This window comes from Orcinus orca, chromosome 1, assembly GCF_937001465.1.
Source record: "Orcinus orca chromosome 1, mOrcOrc1.1, whole genome shotgun sequence".
NCBI lineage: Eukaryota > Metazoa > Chordata > Mammalia > Artiodactyla > Delphinidae > Orcinus > Orcinus orca.
This window is the reverse complement of record NC_064559.1, coordinates 102,263,018-102,279,734: the sequence shown is the minus strand read 5'-3', so window position 1 is coordinate 102,279,734 and position 16,717 is coordinate 102,263,018. Positions and strand designations below refer to the sequence as shown.

Below are 16,717 nucleotides of genomic sequence, written 5' to 3'. Positions count from 1 at the left end.
CTCCTCCAAAATCATCATACAGAAACACAAAGAATAAGCTTTGACCAGAAAACTGGGGACCTGTACAAGTGAATCTGACCCATAAATTAACCATCAAACATTCATTCCAGCACATTCACAAATTGTATGAAGAAGTAGAGCAGGAAATAGAATTATTTGGCCCATGCTCCACAATGACCTAAATGGAAAATGCAAAAAATAGATTTAAAATATAACAAAATTATAATTAATGATTAAGAGGTTGTATATGAATGGCAATTAACTTCAGTGACTTCATTTTTAATAAAGTGATTTCAACATTCGCATGAATTTACCCTATATTTGATTTGAAACAAAATATGTTTAAATAACTAATAAGTATGAAATACATACAAAATTAGTTGCATGAATGGCATTGCATAATACATTGGGTTTCCCAATTATTTAAAAGCGACAGGAAGCCAGAAAATTTGAACAATCCTCTGAGACTACTTCAAAAATTGAAGACATCCAAAGAGGTCACTTGGGAGAAATTAGATTGGAGCATGTGTTATGTCCCTTTGGGAGGTATGAGCAAAAAGCTTCATTTCTGTTGTAAGTCTTGGGTCTGAGCTGCCAGCTCATCTGAATTATGGTAGGGGATGCTATGTGCCTAGTGAATTCCTTGTGGCACGAAGTAAAACAGATTTATAAAAGTCACAGGAATCTGACTGCTGGATGTCTTTATTTGAAGGAGCAAACAGTGAAAGGAGGACCGTAGTGGTCAGCACTTTACTACACGTTTCTAAGTGTCAAGATAGGGAATCATATGAGATGATATGCAAATGTCCCTCAGACCATTTTCGAAGATGAAATGAGACTTTGTTTAGCAAGCCATGACTCAAGCGAAAATGAATGGTAAGGAAGACTTCAGGGTGGGATAGGGAGGGTGGTAGGGAGGGAGACGCAAGACGGAAGAGATATGGGAACATATGTATATATATAACTGATTCACTTTGTTATAAAGCAGAAACTAACACACCATTGTAAAGCAATTACACCCCAATAAAGATGTTAAAAAAAAAAAAAAAGAAAGAAAGACTTCAGGTAAAGAGACATGTGTCTCCAGGTAGCGAGGCCAATTTCAAACCAGTACGTACAGCAAAATTGCCACCAGATCAAGTGCAACCAGGCAGGGAGTTTTAGAGTCAAGGATGGTGAAAGATAGGAAAGGGTCATCCTCCCTAGTCAAGGAATGGAACTTTGACTCCAAGTTAGAGAACGCTCCAAGTGCTCCCACTGCCTTAAACCACTGAAACTGAGAGCTAAGGCAGGGACTCTGAGTCATGAGAACAAAATCCAGTGAGGTGATCCTGAAAGAGGACATTCCCTGTTTTCAGCGTCCCTGCCAAGCCAGTTATGGATGGATTTGCATTTGGGTTGGGAAATGATTGGACCAGGCCAATTTCGGTAGTTCCGCTTCCCCCTGGGTGGGGCAGTAAGTGCCTATAAAAAGGTCCCCTGTGTCACGACGGCTATCCTCCTGCTATTCGAGTTCTGATTGCATGTTAGAACACGGAGAGTCTCACTCTTCATTTCAACTTTGTTCTTGAACACCCGAATGTTGAGTTTATGCTGGAGTCAGCAAACTTGATGGGTCCAAAGTTAAGCTTATGGGTGTAATTCTTCTTATTGGATTGCAACGTGGAATGTGGGTACAATGTTGTATTGTAATTACTAGATTACTGATACCTAGTTTGAATTACTCTATTGAAAAAGAAATTAACAGGAAATTTTTACATGAAGACATAAAGAGCAAACTATTTACCTTTTTCTATGCTGTTGTCTTTTACCTCTGCTGTGATTGCAGAGGCATTTATCTTAGAAGTTGTGAAACACTTACATTCTTTCTGATTGCCATTTGCTCTGTATATAAGTCATTCTGTCGGGACCTCATGAAAGAAAATGTTGATACAAATTGCTTGTGAGCTTGCCCAGTATTTTAGAACTTGTGATGGCTTTTTCTAAAGATGTCGTTTTCATAAAAAAGAAAAAAAGGAAGAAAGAAAGTAAGAAAGAAAGAAAGAAACCAGAAGAGAAAACATTGCATGTTTCTTCAAAACAAAGATATTTTCTTTAGAAAAGTTGTATGAGAAAACAGAACGTTTTCTCTGGGCTGATGTAACGATTTTCTGAAGAACGAGTGAGAAGTCAGAAATTCATTAAAAGGAATTAAAGAGATTATAGCACATACTTAGAGATTGGTGAGATACTATCTCTTGTTATTCCACAAGACTTTGCTGTTTTCCGTATAGGAATTCCTTGTTGTGAACACGGTCATATACTTTCTTTCAGATATTAAGACTCCAGAAGATGTCTTCTCAACATCAGCAGTGCAAGCAGCCCTGCCAGTCACCACCAGTGTGCACACAAAAATGCCATGACCCTTGCCCACCTTGCAAGTGTCCAGACCCTTGCCCACCTTGCAAGTGTCCAGACCCTTGCCCACCTATAAAGTGCCCTGACCCATGTGTGCCTCAGCAGTGCAAGCAGAAATGCCCTCCTGGGGCACCTGCTCAACATTGCTAGCAGAAGTGGCCACCCAAGAGTATGTAAGAGCTTGAGCTTTTATCTGCATCTGGAAAGGATAAGGACAATCAGCTCAACTAGTTCCAGAGCTCCACCTTCCTCTTCTCTTCAAAGCCTATCATGGATACGGAAGAAGCTTCTCCACCCTTCAGTCTCAATATGCGAGGGCTGCTTCCTGACAGACAGAGGTTTCTTACCTGTGGGTGCTGTACTGCTTCCCTCTGGGAGGTGCCCAAGAAAGCATCGCAGAGCCTCAGAAGGAAGAGCAGCCACTCTCCTCCTGGGCGCCCTCTGAGGATTCTCTCGCTGTCTTCTGTGTCGGTCGGTCACCTGGGCATGAGTTTCTACCAGCTGAGCAATTGTTACTTATCCTCCACGTCCTGAATAAAATACAGTTCTTTTGTGTGATGGGAAAATATTTCCTTTCTTTGCAAACCTGCTTTTAGCAATATCATATGATAATTTTGCTTGATTTCTATCCTTCTTTGATCCCGAGTTTCAGGCTTTCACAGTCAGTGTTATCTGAATTTTGAGTCGTATCAATGATTATTTCTATACAGTTAAAAATCCAGGTTATTTTCCTAATTATTGATTGATTCATTTAAGGAACAAGTTTTGTAACTTCTTGGGATTCCAAACCCTTTAATAAACTCTGGAGAAAATCACATATACAGTGCCCACTTGCTTAGACATAAAAATTACATGAACGTGTGTCATTTAGTTGGCACAATGCCGAGCATGTAATTGGCATTTGAGAGGTGGCAGATCATCATTGTCCCTGTCATCATCACCGTCACCACCACCAACACCGTCACCACCACCCCAGGTGCTCCAAGTAGGGGAGTGGCTCTGACATACCTAGTAGAGCAAGCAACTATATTCTTTAAACTTTATGATCCATTCAAATTCTGTGTTGATTTTCTTTACCAGTTTAACTGAATTTTTAATCTGACCCCACAAAATAACCAGTTTGGGAAATTATTGGGATACTCTGTATAAAATTATAGTAGTTCTGAAAACATGGGTAGTACAAAAGAAAGGGAATTTAAAGGGACCTTACCAGACAAAGTGCTACCTCTTCCTCATTTGTACAACGTGCTCTTCTTATTGCAAAACTCAACAACCGCAGGGTCTTATTATGTTTTTTCACCTCGGAAATTACATTCTTCATTATTTTGACCCCACATTTGAGATACACAGGGGATTCCAATGTTTATCTTGATTTACAAAATGACTGTTACTATGCCGCTTGTTTTCCAAGTGCTTAGCTTACTGGTCCAGTAAGCTGTGAAAAGGGATGTGTTCATTAAGCATATCCCTTCTTGTGGTTAGAAGTAAAGGAGTCAAAGATGCCAGAACTGCAGAAGCAAACAAAAGCCCATGTTACTGTTCAACGCTCACCAGACCGTGTCATGAGTGAAAAATCAACACTGCTATTTGGGAGTTGTCTCTACTGTAGCTACTGTTATTTGACCTGACATAGAAATTAGTTCTTTGAGGTGGGGTGCTCCTGTAACAAATCTTAAAATTGTGCAATTGGCTTATGTGTCTGGAGGTGGTTGGAAAGGAATCTGATATTGGAAGCCGTAAATGTGGTGCTACATGTTATTCAAAGGCAAAATGTTTGATGTAATGGTTGTCCATGGTATCTTTAGAGGCAAAGCAATGGTTGCTCACTTGCTGATTTGCCCAGGGTATTTCAGGAGATGTATGTTCAGGAAAATCTTTCTGGTTGACAGGCCAGAAATGTAAAGAATGAAAAGAAAAATAATACAGTCCAGAAGATCAAAACCTCGTTGAATTAGAAAACTCACCGCTTGTAAGTCCTAAAGAGTAAGAGATGCGATTAGAAGTGGTTTTCAACTCAAAGTTCAATTTCAGTGGACTGTTACAACAGGGAAAGTAGACAGAAGTTGTCTTCTTTCCACCTGTGTGCCAGGGAGCCTCATGGTTGCTGTATTATGTTAGGGGAAAAAGCAGTAATTTAATCAGGCCAGAAAATTCCTTCTACAAAAGGACCTAACTGAGATCTGTAGGACATAGAAATGATTGGGGGACTGAAATTATATCAGGTGCCTAATAAGTTTCTGAGGGAATTGAGAACTAAATTAAATATGGGCCAAAACGAAAAAGAATGATTTTTAAGATTACTAATGACATTCCCGTGCACCTTTCCCTAATTTCCAACTAGGAAATCAGATATGGTCAGTACAGGTGACTAAAAGGGAATATCCACTCTGAGGTGACTACAAGGACCCCAGAGAATGATGGATAAAGGAAGCTCTCTCAGAGAATAGTATCAGATCCTGAGAGAGCCAAGGAGGAGAAGGAACACAGAGATGCTCAAACATTGTTACTCCGTTGTATGATACTTATTCCTTCATGCTTTCCCTCTGGGTTTATTGAGGAATAATTAACAAACGAAATTGTACATATTTACTGTGTATAATGTGATGACTTGACATATGTGTACTTTATGCAGTCATTACCATCATCGGTCACTTAGAACATAAATCACTTCATCACTAACAATGTAATGTGTGTATGTCTCCCTGTTTCTGTGTGTGTGTGTGTGTTTTTGTATGTGTGTGTGTGATGAGAATGCTTATGGTCTAATTTCCCAGCAAGATTCAACTACACAAGTGAGTGCTATTACCTAGATCACCATGCTCTACTGTAGACTCTGAGAACTCATTCATTGTATGATTGCAGGCTTGTACCCATGGCCAAACATCCGACCTTTCCCCGACCCCTCAGACCATGCTGACCACCATTCTACTCTCTGTTGCTCTGACATCTGTTAGTTTGGAAACACATTCCAAAATGAACAATGGTACGAAGGAGAAATAAGAAATAAATAGAAAATAACCTGAGATGAACGAAAATGAAAAGAAAACATACAAGAACATTCGGGATAAATGTATTGCAGCACAAAGAGAGCAACCTATGCCAAGAGATATCTATATTACAAAAGATGATCTCAAATCAGTAGCCTGATAGACACGGATGCATGTGTGTGGGTATATGAAAATAGAAAACTCGTAACACTGAATACAGCAAAGTATAAGCAGTGATTGTTTTTGGCCGTTTAATACACATGCTCATTTTTTAACAGGTTTATGTTTTCCACATTGTATATTAAATGGTATACCTTCATTTTAATAACAACGTATCATATTGTTAAAAATATATATAGGAGTCAGTGTAGATGTGCCTGAGCTGCAAGCAAAGTTTACGACCTGGTCTTCTGGCACATGCCTAGCTGATGACTTTCACACGATTCAAGTGTCTCCTTTTTCTCCTCCTCTACTCCTCATTCCCTCTTCTTCCTGCTGTCCCATTATAAAACCCCATTCCTAAGAAGCTTCCTGATTATTTGGCCAAGACAAGTTACTAGGCCAGTTCTTCCTTCTGACTGCAGGAAGAATTATGAAAGGACTATTACTAAATGCATGGGCGATATGTCAAAGTACCAAATTGGACGGTTGAGGGGTAGATATTGGCAGTGAAGATAATATGGCAGGTTGAGGGTTCTGGCACGTGAAGAAGAAGACAGAGAATAAACGGTGAACATTTTTTTTCAAATTTCTCTCTTCAAAGACCTAAAATATTGTTGGACTGAGTGGAAAAAAGCAAATATATCAGATGTGCCCTAAGTTCACATTTCATCCAGATGTCAGACCTGTAGTGCTTTGCTTATCTTTCCCCTCCCAGCGTCACTCTGAATCATTTATATGTGATGCTCTGAATCTGAAATGGTACCTTATATCTAGTTTTGGTTTCACACAATTGAAACGTCGTATTCACTTCTGGAATACAAGAGATTTATTTCGTGATAAAGGAATTTTAAGTGCAGGACAGCAGTCTAGGGAAGAGTTCGCATAAGCTGAGATGGGATATCCTGATTCCATTAAACATCTGTTCCCACATTCTACAGTACCATAGAGCGAGATTTGCAACTCTATTCCTAAACCAGACAGGTCCCTCACCAACCATGATCCACCAAAACACTCTTCAGTGCCCATGGGGACAGCATAGAAAAGAGTAGTGTTCATATCCAGGATACAATGGAGGAACTTAGAAAACCTGTTAACATCTAAATCACTGAAAAGGCAGAAATGAAATCTTTGGTGGACGTGCTAAGACAATGGTTCCTGAACTTCAGTTATTTGCTAATAGCTCATTCTATTTGTCGAAATTCCACACCCCATGTGTCATATTACATTAATATGTTTGGCTTTAAATTCACTTCAAAATACCTTTGAAAATTTTTATTTTAATTTGCCATCGGTAATCATGTAAATGAAATGACAGATGAAATATTCAAATTATATATTACAACCTGTAGGTACGTATATACATACAGAAATATGTTACAGAAACTGGGACAAGGACAGAGAGAGAGAGATTAAAATGTCTGGAACACGCAAAATCTGCAGAGCTGAAACTGCTACAAGTCCATCTGACAGAGGAATATTCTTTTACCTGAGGGAACGTCAGCCTTGTTCTATTCAGGCCGTCATTGGATTGGATGAGAACTTCCCACGTTATAGAGGGCAACTGACTTAACTCAGGCTACTGATTTAAATAATACTCTCATCCAAAATCATCCTTATAGAAACACACAGAATAATGTTTGTCCAGTAAACAGGGGACCTGTGCCAGTGAATCTGACCCATAAATTAACCATCAAACCTTCCTTCCAGCACATTGACAAATTGTATGAAGAAAGTACAGCACGAAATAGGTTTATTTGACACATGCTCCACCGTGACCTAAATGGAAAATGCAAAACATAGGTTTAAAATATAACAAAATTCTTATTAATGATTAAGAAGTTGTACATGAATGGCAATGAACTTCAGTGACTGCATTTTTAATCAAGTGATTTCAACTTTCTCATGAATTTACCCTAGATTTGATGGGAAACAATATGTGTTTAAATAATTCATAAGTATTAAATACATACAAAATTAGTTGCGTGAATGGCATTGCATAATACATTGGGTTTCCCAATAATTTTACAGCGACAGGAAGCCAGAAAATTTGAACAATCCTCTGAGATTTCTTCAAAAATTGAAGACATCCGAAGAGGTCAGTTGGAGAAATTGGATTGGAGCATGTGTTATGTCCCTTTGGGAGGTATGAGCAAAAAGCTTCATTTCTGTTGTAAGTCTTGGGTCTGAGCTGCCAGCTCATCTCAGTTGTGGTAGGGGATGCTATGTACCTAGTGGATTCCTTGTGGCAGGAAGTAAAACAGATTTATAAAGGTCACAGGCATCTGACTGCTGGATGTTCTTTATTTGAAGGAGCAAACAGTGAAAGGAGGACCGTAGTGGTCAACACTTTACTACACGTTTCCAAGTGTCAAGATAGGGAATCATATGAGATGATCTGCAAATTTCCCTCAGACCATTTTCGAAGACGAAACGAGACTTTGTTTAGCAAGCCATGAATCAAACCGAAATGAATTGAAAGAAAGACTTGAGGTAAAGTGACATGTGTCACCAGGTAGCGAGGCCCATTTCAAACCAGTATGTACAACAAACTTGCCACCAGATCAAGTGCAACTAGGCAGGCAGTTTTAGAGTCAAGGATGGTGAAAGATATGAAAGGGTCATCCTCCCCAGTCAAGGAATGGAACTTTTGACTCCAAGTTAGAGGACACTCCAAGTGCTCCCACTGCCTTAAACGACTGAAACTGAGAGCTAAGGCAGGGACTCTGTGAGTCATGAGAACATAATCCAGTGAGGAGATCCGGGATCAGGATATTTCCTGTTTTCAGAGTCTCTGCCAAGCCAGTTATGGATGGATTTGCATTTGGGTCGGGAAATGATTGGACCAGGCCAAGTTTGGTAGTTCCGCTTCCCCCTGGGTGGGGCAGTAAGCGCCAATAAATAGGTCCTCTGCTGCACGACAGCTATCCTCCTGCCACTCGAGATCTGATTGACTTTGGAGAACCTGGTGAGTCTTATTCTTCATTTCAACTTTGTTCATGGACACCCAAATGTTGAGTTTAGGCTGGACTCAGCAAGCTTGATGGGTCCAAAATTATGATCATGGGTATAATGCTACTTAGTGGATGAGAACTTGGAATCTGGGCACAATGTTGTATTGTATTTACTAGATTACTGATACCTAGTTTGAATTCCTCTATTGAAAAAGAAATTAACAGGAAATATTGACATGAAGGGATAAAGAGCAAAGTATTTACCTTCTTCTATGCCTTTCTCTTGGACCTCTGCTGTGATTTCAGAGGCATTTATCTTAGAAGGTGTGAGACCCTTACACTCATCCTGATTGCCCTCTGCTCTGGATATAAGTCATCCTGTCGGGACATCATGAGAGGAAATGTTGATACAAATTGCTTGTGAGCTTGCCCATGATTTTAGAACATGTGAGGGCCTTTTCTGAAGATGTCGTTTTCATTAAAAAGAAAAAAGGAAAGAAGGAAAGAAAGAAAGAAAGAAAGAAACCAAAAGAGAAAACATTGCATGTTTCTTCAAAACAAAGATATTTTCTTTAGAAAAGCTGTATGAGAAAAGGGAAGGTTTTCTCTGGGCTGATGTAACGATTTTCTGAAGAGCGAGAGAGAAGTCAGTAATTCATTAAAAAGTATTAAACAGATTAAAGCACATACTTAGAGATTGGTGAGATACTATCTGTTGTTATTCCACAAGATTTTGCTGTTTGCTCTATAGGAATTCCTTGTTGTGAACACGGTCATATACTTTCTTTCAGATATTAAGACTCCAGAAAGATGTCTTCTCAACATCAGCAGTGCAAGCAGCCCTGCCAGCCACCACCAGTGTGCACACCAAAATGCCATGACCCTTGCCCACCTTGCAAGTGTCCAGACCCTTGCCCACCTTGCAAGTGTCCAGACCCTTGCCCACCTATAAAGTGCCCTGACCCATGCGTGCCTCAGCAGTGCAAGCAGAAATGCCCTCCTGGGGCACCTGTTCAACATTGCTAGCAGAAGTGGCCACCCAAGAGTATGTAAGAGCTTGAGCTTTTATCTGCATCTGGAAAGAATGACGACATTCAGCTCAACTAGTTCCAGAGCTCCACCTTCCTCTTCTCTTCAAAGCCTATCATGGATACGGAAGAAGCTTCTCCACCCTTCAGCCTCAATATGCGAGTGGTGCTTCCTGACAGACAGAGGTTGCTTACCTGCGGGTGCTGTACTGCTTCCCTCTGGGAGATGCCCAAGAAAGCATCGCAGAGCCTCTGAAGGAAGAGCAGCCGCTCTCCTCCTGGGCGCCCTCTGAGGATTCTCTCACTGTCTTCTGTGTCGGTCGGTCACCTGGGCATGGGTTTCTACCAGCTGAGCAATTGTTACTTATCCTCCACGTCCTGAATAAAATACAGTTCTTTTGTGAGATGGGAAAATATTTTCTTTCTTTGCAAACCTGCTTTTAGCAATATCATATGATAATGTTGCTTGATTTCTATCCTTCTTTGATCCCGAGTTTCAGGCTTTCTCAGTCAGTGTTATCTGAATTTTGAGTCGTATCAATGATTATTTCTATACAGTTAAAAACCCAGGTTATTTTCCTAATTATTGCTTGACTCATTTAAGGAACACGTTTTGTAACTTCTTGGGATTTCAAATCCTTTAATAAACTCTGGGGAAAATCACATATACAGTGCCCACTTGCTTAGCCATAAAAATTACATGAAAGTGTGTCATTTAGTTGGCACAATGCCGAGCATGTAATTGGCATTTGAGAGGTGGCAGATCATCATTGTCCCTGTCGTCATCACCGTCACCACCACCAACACCGTCACCACCACCCCCAGGTGCTCCAAGCAGGGGAGTGGCTCTGACATACCTAGTAGAGCAAGCAAGGATATTCTTTAAACTCTATTATCCATTCATATTCTGTGTTGATTTTCTTTACCAGTTTAACTGAATTTTTAATCTGACCCCACAAAATAACCAGTTTGGGAAATTATTGGGATACTCTGTATAAAATTATAATAGTTCTGAAAACATGGGTAGTACAAAAGAAAGGGAATTTAAAGGGACCTTACCAGGCAAAGTGCTACCTCTTCCCCATTTGTACAACGTGCTCTTCTTATTGCAAAACTCAACAACCGCAGGGTCTTACTATGTTTTTTCACCTCGGAAATTACATTCTTCATTATTTTGACCCCACATTTGAGATACACAGGGGATTCCAATGTTTATCTTGATTTACAAAATGACTGTTACTATGCCGCTTGTTTTCCAAGTGCTTAGCTTACTGGTCCAGTAAGCTGTGAAAAGGGATGTGTTCATTAAGCATATCCCTTCTTGTGGTTAGAAGTAAAGGAGTCAAAGATGCCAGAACTGCAGAAGCAAACAAAAGCCCATGTTACTGTTCAACGCTCACCAGACCGTGTCATGAGTGAAAAATCAACACTGCTATTTGGGAGTTGTCTCTACTGTAGCTACTGTTATTTGACCTGACATAGAAATTAGTTCTTTGAGGTGGGATGCTCCTGTAACAAATCTTAAAATAATTGTGGCATTGGCTCATGTGTCTGGAGGTGGTTGGAAAGGAATCTGATATTGGAAGCCATAAATGTGGTGCTACATGTTATTCAAAGGCAAAACGTTTGAAGTAATGGTTGTCCATGGTATCTTTAGAGGCAAAGCAATGGTTGCTCACTTGCTGATTTGCCCAGGGTATTTCAGGAGATGTATGTTCAGGAAAATCTTTCTGGTTGACAGGCCAGAAATGTAAAGAATGAAAAGAAAAATAATACAGTCCAGAAGTTCAAAACCTTGTTGAATTAGAAAACTCACCGCTTGTAAGTCCTAAAGAGTAAGAGATGCGATTAGAAGTGGTTTTCAACTAGAAGTTCAATTTCAGTGGACTGTTACAACAGGGAAAGTAGACAGAAGTTGTCTTCTTTCCACCTGTGTGCCAGGGAGCCTCATGGTTGCTGTATTATATTAGGGGAAAAGGCAGTAATTTAATCAGGCCAGAAATTTCCTTCTACAAAAGGACCTAACTGAGATCTGTAGGACATAGAAATGATTGGGGGACTGAAATTATATCAGGTGCCTAATAAGTTTCTGAGGGAATTGAGAACTAAATTAACTATGGGCCAAAACGAAAAAGAATGATTTTTAAGATTACTAACGACATTCCCGCGCACCTTTCCCTAATTTCCAACTAGGAAATCAGATATGGTCACTACAGGTGACTAAAAGGGAATATCCACTCTGAGGTGACTACAAGGACCCCAGAGAATGATGGATAAAGGAAGCTCTCTCAGAGAATAGTATCAGATCCTGAGAGAGCCAAGGAGGAGAAGGAACACAGAGATGCTCAAACATTGTTACTCCGTTGTATGATACTTATTCCTTCATGCTTTCCCTCTGGGATTATTGAGGAATAATTAACAAACGAAATTGTACATATTTACTGTGTATAATGTGATGACTTGACATATGTGTACTTTATGCAGTCATTACCATCATCGGTCACTTAGAACATAAATCACTTCATCAGTAACAATGTAATGTGTGTATGTCTCCCTGTTTCTGTGTGTGTGTGTGTGTTTTTGTATGTGTGTGTGTGATGAGAATGCTTATGGTCTAATTTCCCAGCAAGATTCAACTACACAAGTGAGTGCTATTACCTAGATCACCATGCTCTACTGTAGACTCTGAGAACTCATTCATTGTATGATTGCAGGCTTGTACCCGTGGCCAAACATCCGACCTTTCCCCGACCCCTCAGACCATGCTGACCACCATTCTACTCTCTGTTGCTCTGACATCTGTTAGTTTGGAAACACATTCCAAAATGAACAATGGTACGAAGGAGAAATAAGAAATAAATAGAAAATAACCTGAGATGAACGAAAATGAAAAGAAAACATACAAGAACATTCGGGATAAATGTATTGCAGCACAAAGAGAGCAACCTATGCCAAGAGATATCTATATTACAAAAGATGATCTCAAATCAGTAGCCTGATAGACACGGATGCATGTGTGTGGGTATATGAAAATAGAAAACTCGTAACACTGAATACAGCAAAGTATAAGCAGTGATTGTTTTTGGCCGTTTAATACACATGCTCATTTTTTAACAGCTTTATGTTTTCCGCATTGTATATTAAATGGTATACCTTCATTTTAATAACAACGTATCATATTGTTAAAAATATATATAGGAGTCAGTGTAGATGTGGCTGAGCTGCAAGCAAAGTTTACGACCTGGTCTTCTGGCACATGCCTAGCTGATGACTTTCACACGATTCAAGTGTCTCCTTTTTCTCCTCCTCTACTCCTCATTCCCTCTTCTTCCTGCTGTCCCATTATAAAACCCCATTCCTAAGAAGCTTCCTGATTATTTGGCCAAGACAAGTTACTAGGCCAGTTCTTCCTTCTGACTGCAGGAAGAATTATGAAAGGACTATTACTAAATGCATGGGCGATATGTCAAAGTACCAAATTGGACGGTTGAGGGGTAGATATTGGCAGTGAAGATAATATGGCAGGTTGAGGGTTCTGGCACGTGAAGAAGAAGACAGAGAATAAACGGTGAACATTTTTTTTCAAATTTCTCTCTTCAAAGACCCAAAATATTGTTGGACTGAGTGGAAAAAAGCAAATATATCAGATGTGCCCTAAGTTCACATTTCATCCAGATGTCAGACCTGTAGTGCTTTGCTTATCTTTCCCCTCCCAGCGTCACTCTGAATCATTTATATGTGATGCTCTGAATCTGAAATGGTACCTTATATCTAGTTTTGGTTTCACACAATTGAAACGTCGTATTCACTTCTGGAATACAAGAGATTTATTTCGTGATAAAGGAATTTTAAGTGCAGGACAGCAGTCTAGGGAAGAGTTCGCGTAAGCTGAGATGGGATATCCTGATTCCATTAAACATCTGTTCCCACATTCTACAGTACCATAGAGCGAGATTTGCAACTCTATTCCTAAACCAGACAGGGCCCTCACCAACCATGATCCACCAAAACACTCTTCAGTGCCCATGGGGACAGCATAGAAAAGAGTAGTGTTCATATCCAGGATACAATGGAGGAACTTAGAAAACCTGTTAACATCTAAATCACTGAAAAGGCAGAAATGAAATCTTTGGTGGACGTGCTAAGACAATGGTTCCTGAACTTCAGTTATTTGCTAATAGCTCATTCTATTTGTCGAAATTCCACACCCCATGTGTCATATTACATTAATATGTTTGGCTTTAAGTTCACTTCAAAATACCTTTGAAAATTTTTATTTTAATTTGCCATCGGTAATCATGTAAATGAAATGACAGATGAAATATTCAAATTATATATTACAACCTGTAGGTACGTATATACATACAGAAATATGTTACAGAAACTGGGACAAGGACAGAGAGAGAGAGATTAAAATGTCTGGAACACGCAAAATCTGCAGAGCTGAAACTGCTACAAGTCCATCTGACAGAGGAATATTCTTTTACCTGAGGGAACGTCAGCCTTGTTCTATTCAGGCCGTCATTGGATTGGATGAGAACTTCCCACGTTATAGAGGGCAACTGACTTAACTCAGGCTACTGATTTAAATAATACTCTCATCCAAAATCATCCTTATAGAAACACACAGAATAATGTTTGTCCAGTAAACAGGGGACCTGTGCCAGTGAATCTGACCCATAAATTAACCATCAAACCTTCCTTCCAGCACATTGACAAATTGTATGAAGAAAGTACAGCACGAAATAGGTTTATTTGACACATGCTCCACCGTGACCTAAATGGAAAATGCAAAACATAGGTTTAAAATATAACAAAATTCTTATTAATGATTAAGAAGTTGTACATGAATGGCAATGAACTTCAGTGACTGCATTTTTAATCAAGTGATTTCAACTTTCTCATGAATTTACCCTAGATTTGATGGGAAACAATATGTGTTTAAATAATTCATAAGTATTAAATACATACAAAATTAGTTGCGTGAATGGCATTGCATAATACATTGGGTTTCCCAATAATTTTACAGCGACAGGAAGCCAGAAAATTTGAACAATCCTCTGAGATTTCTTCAAAAATTGAAGACATCCGAAGAGGTCAGTTGGAGAAATTGGATTGGAGCATGTGTTATGTCCCTTTGGGAGGTATGAGCAAAAAGCTTCATTTCTGTTGTAAGTCTTGGGTCTGAGCTGCCAGCTCATCTCAGTTGCGGTAGGGGATGCTATGTACCTAGTGGATTCCTTGTGGCAGGAAGTAAAACAGATTTATAAAGGTCACAGGCATCTGACTGCTGGATGTTCTTTATTTGAAGGAGCAAACAGTGAAAGGAGGACCGTAGTGGTCAACACTTTACTACACGTTTCCAAGTGTCAAGATAGGGAATCATATGAGATGATCTGAAAATTTCCCTCAGACCATTTTCGAAGACGAAACGAGACTTTGTTTAGCAAGCCATGAATCAAACCGAAATGAATTGAAAGAAAGACTTGAGGTAAAGTGACATGTGTCACCAGGTAGCGAGGCCCATTTCAAACCAGTATGTACAACAAACTTGCCACCAGATCAAGTGCAACTAGGCAGGCAGTTTTAGAGTCAAGGATGGTGAAAGATATGAAAGGGTCATCCTCCCCAGTCAAGGAATGGAACTTTTGACTCCAAGTTAGAGGACACTCCAAGTGCTCCCACTGCCTTAAACGACTGAAACTGAGAGCTAAGGCAGGGACTCTGTGAGTCATGAGAACATAATCCAGTGAGGAGATCCGGGATCAGGATATTTCCTGTTTTCAGAGTCCCTGCCAAGCCAGTTATGGATGGATTTGCATTTGGGTCGGGAAATGATTGGACCAGGCCAAGTTTGGTAGTTCCGCTTCCCCCTGGGTGGGGCAGTAAGCGCCAATAAATAGGTCCTCTGCTGCACGACAGCTATCCTCCTGCCACTCGAGATCTGATTGACTTTGGAGAACCTGGTGAGTCTTATTCTTCATTTCAACTTTGTTCATGGACACCCAAATGTTGAGTTTAGGCTGGACTCAGCAAGCTTGATGGGTCCAAAATTATGATCATGGGTATAATGCTACTTAGTGGATGAGAACTTGGAATCTGGGCACAATGTTGTATTGTATTTACTAGATTACTGATACCTAGTTTGAATTCCTCTATTGAAAAAGAAATTAACAGGAAATATTGACATGAAGGGATAAAGAGCAAAGTATTTACCTTCTTCTATGCCTTTCTCTTGGACCTCTGCTGTGATTTCAGAGGCATTTATCTTAGAAGGTGTGAGACCCTTACACTCATCCTGATTGCCCTCTGCTCTGGATATAAGTCATCCTGTCGGGACATCATGAGAGGAAATGTTGATACAAATTGCTTGTGAGCTTGCCCATGATTTTAGAACATGTGAGGGCCTTTTCTGAAGATGTCGTTTTCATTAAAAAGAAAAAAGGAAAGAAGGAAAGAAAGAAAGAAAGAAAGAAACCAAAAGAGAAAACATTGCATGTTTCTTCAAAACAAAGATATTTTCTTTAGAAAAGCTGTATGAGAAAAGGGAAGGTTTTCTCTGGGCTGATGTAACGATTTTCTGAAGAGCGAGAGAGAAGTCAGTAATTCATTAAAAAGTATTAAACAGATTAAAGCACATACTTAGAGATTGGTGAGATACTATCTGTTGTTATTCCACAAGATTTTGCTGTTTGCTCTATAGGAATTCCTTGTTGTGAACACGGTCATATACTTTCTTTCAGATATTAAGACTCCAGAAAGATGTCTTCTCAACATCAGCAGTGCAAGCAGCCCTGCCAGCCACCACCAGTGTGCACACCAAAATGCCATGACCCTTGCCCACCTTGCAAGTGTCCAGACCCTTGCCCACCTTGCAAGTGTCCAGACCCTTGCCCACCTATAAAGTGCCCTGACCCATGCGTGCCTCAGCAGTGCAAGCAGAAATGCCCTCCTGGGGCACCTGTTCAACATTGCTAGCAGAAGTGGCCACCCAAGAGTATGTAAGAGCTTGAGCTTTTATCTGCATCTGGAAAGAATGACGACATTCAGCTCAACTAGTTCCAGAGCTCCACCTTCCTCTTCTCTTCAAAGCCTATCATGGATACGGAAGAAGCTTCTCCACCCTTCAGCCTCAATATGCGAGTGGTGCTTCCTGACAGACAGAGGTTGCTTACCTGCGGGTGCTGTACTG

At 40.0% G+C, this 16,717-nt stretch overlaps 4 long non-coding RNA genes across 5 annotated transcripts in view; 3 read left to right on the top strand and 1 right to left on the bottom strand.

Moving 5' to 3' along the window:
- The window catches only part of LOC125962166 (uncharacterized), a 7,683-nt gene extending 3,361 nt beyond the window's left edge, over positions 1-4,322 (top strand). Inside the window, exon 2 of the long non-coding RNA XR_007473654.1 lies at positions 4,103-4,322. This is a non-coding gene — a long non-coding RNA (uncharacterized LOC125962166). The remainder of the gene's footprint in view (positions 1-4,102) is intronic.
- The window catches only part of LOC125962160 (uncharacterized), a 15,207-nt gene extending 5,754 nt beyond the window's left edge, over positions 1-9,453 (top strand). Inside the window, exon 2 of the long non-coding RNA XR_007473647.1 lies at positions 9,289-9,453. This is a non-coding gene — a long non-coding RNA (uncharacterized LOC125962160). The remainder of the gene's footprint in view (positions 1-9,288) is intronic.
- LOC125962138 (uncharacterized) overlaps positions 1-16,717 on the top strand; it is a 112,334-nt gene that overhangs the window by 39,743 nt on the left and 55,874 nt on the right. The window lies entirely within an intron of this gene.
- LOC125962145 (uncharacterized) lies at positions 2,554-16,717 on the bottom strand. Of its 2 annotated transcripts, none has more exons than XR_007473629.1 (2): positions 16,599-16,717; positions 2,554-2,642 (listed from the first exon to the last, which is right to left on the bottom strand). It is a non-coding gene; the product is annotated as an uncharacterized LOC125962145 (long non-coding RNA). The 2 variants fall into 2 exon arrangements; XR_007473627.1 differs by lacking the exon at positions 16,599-16,717 and adding an exon at positions 9,619-9,737.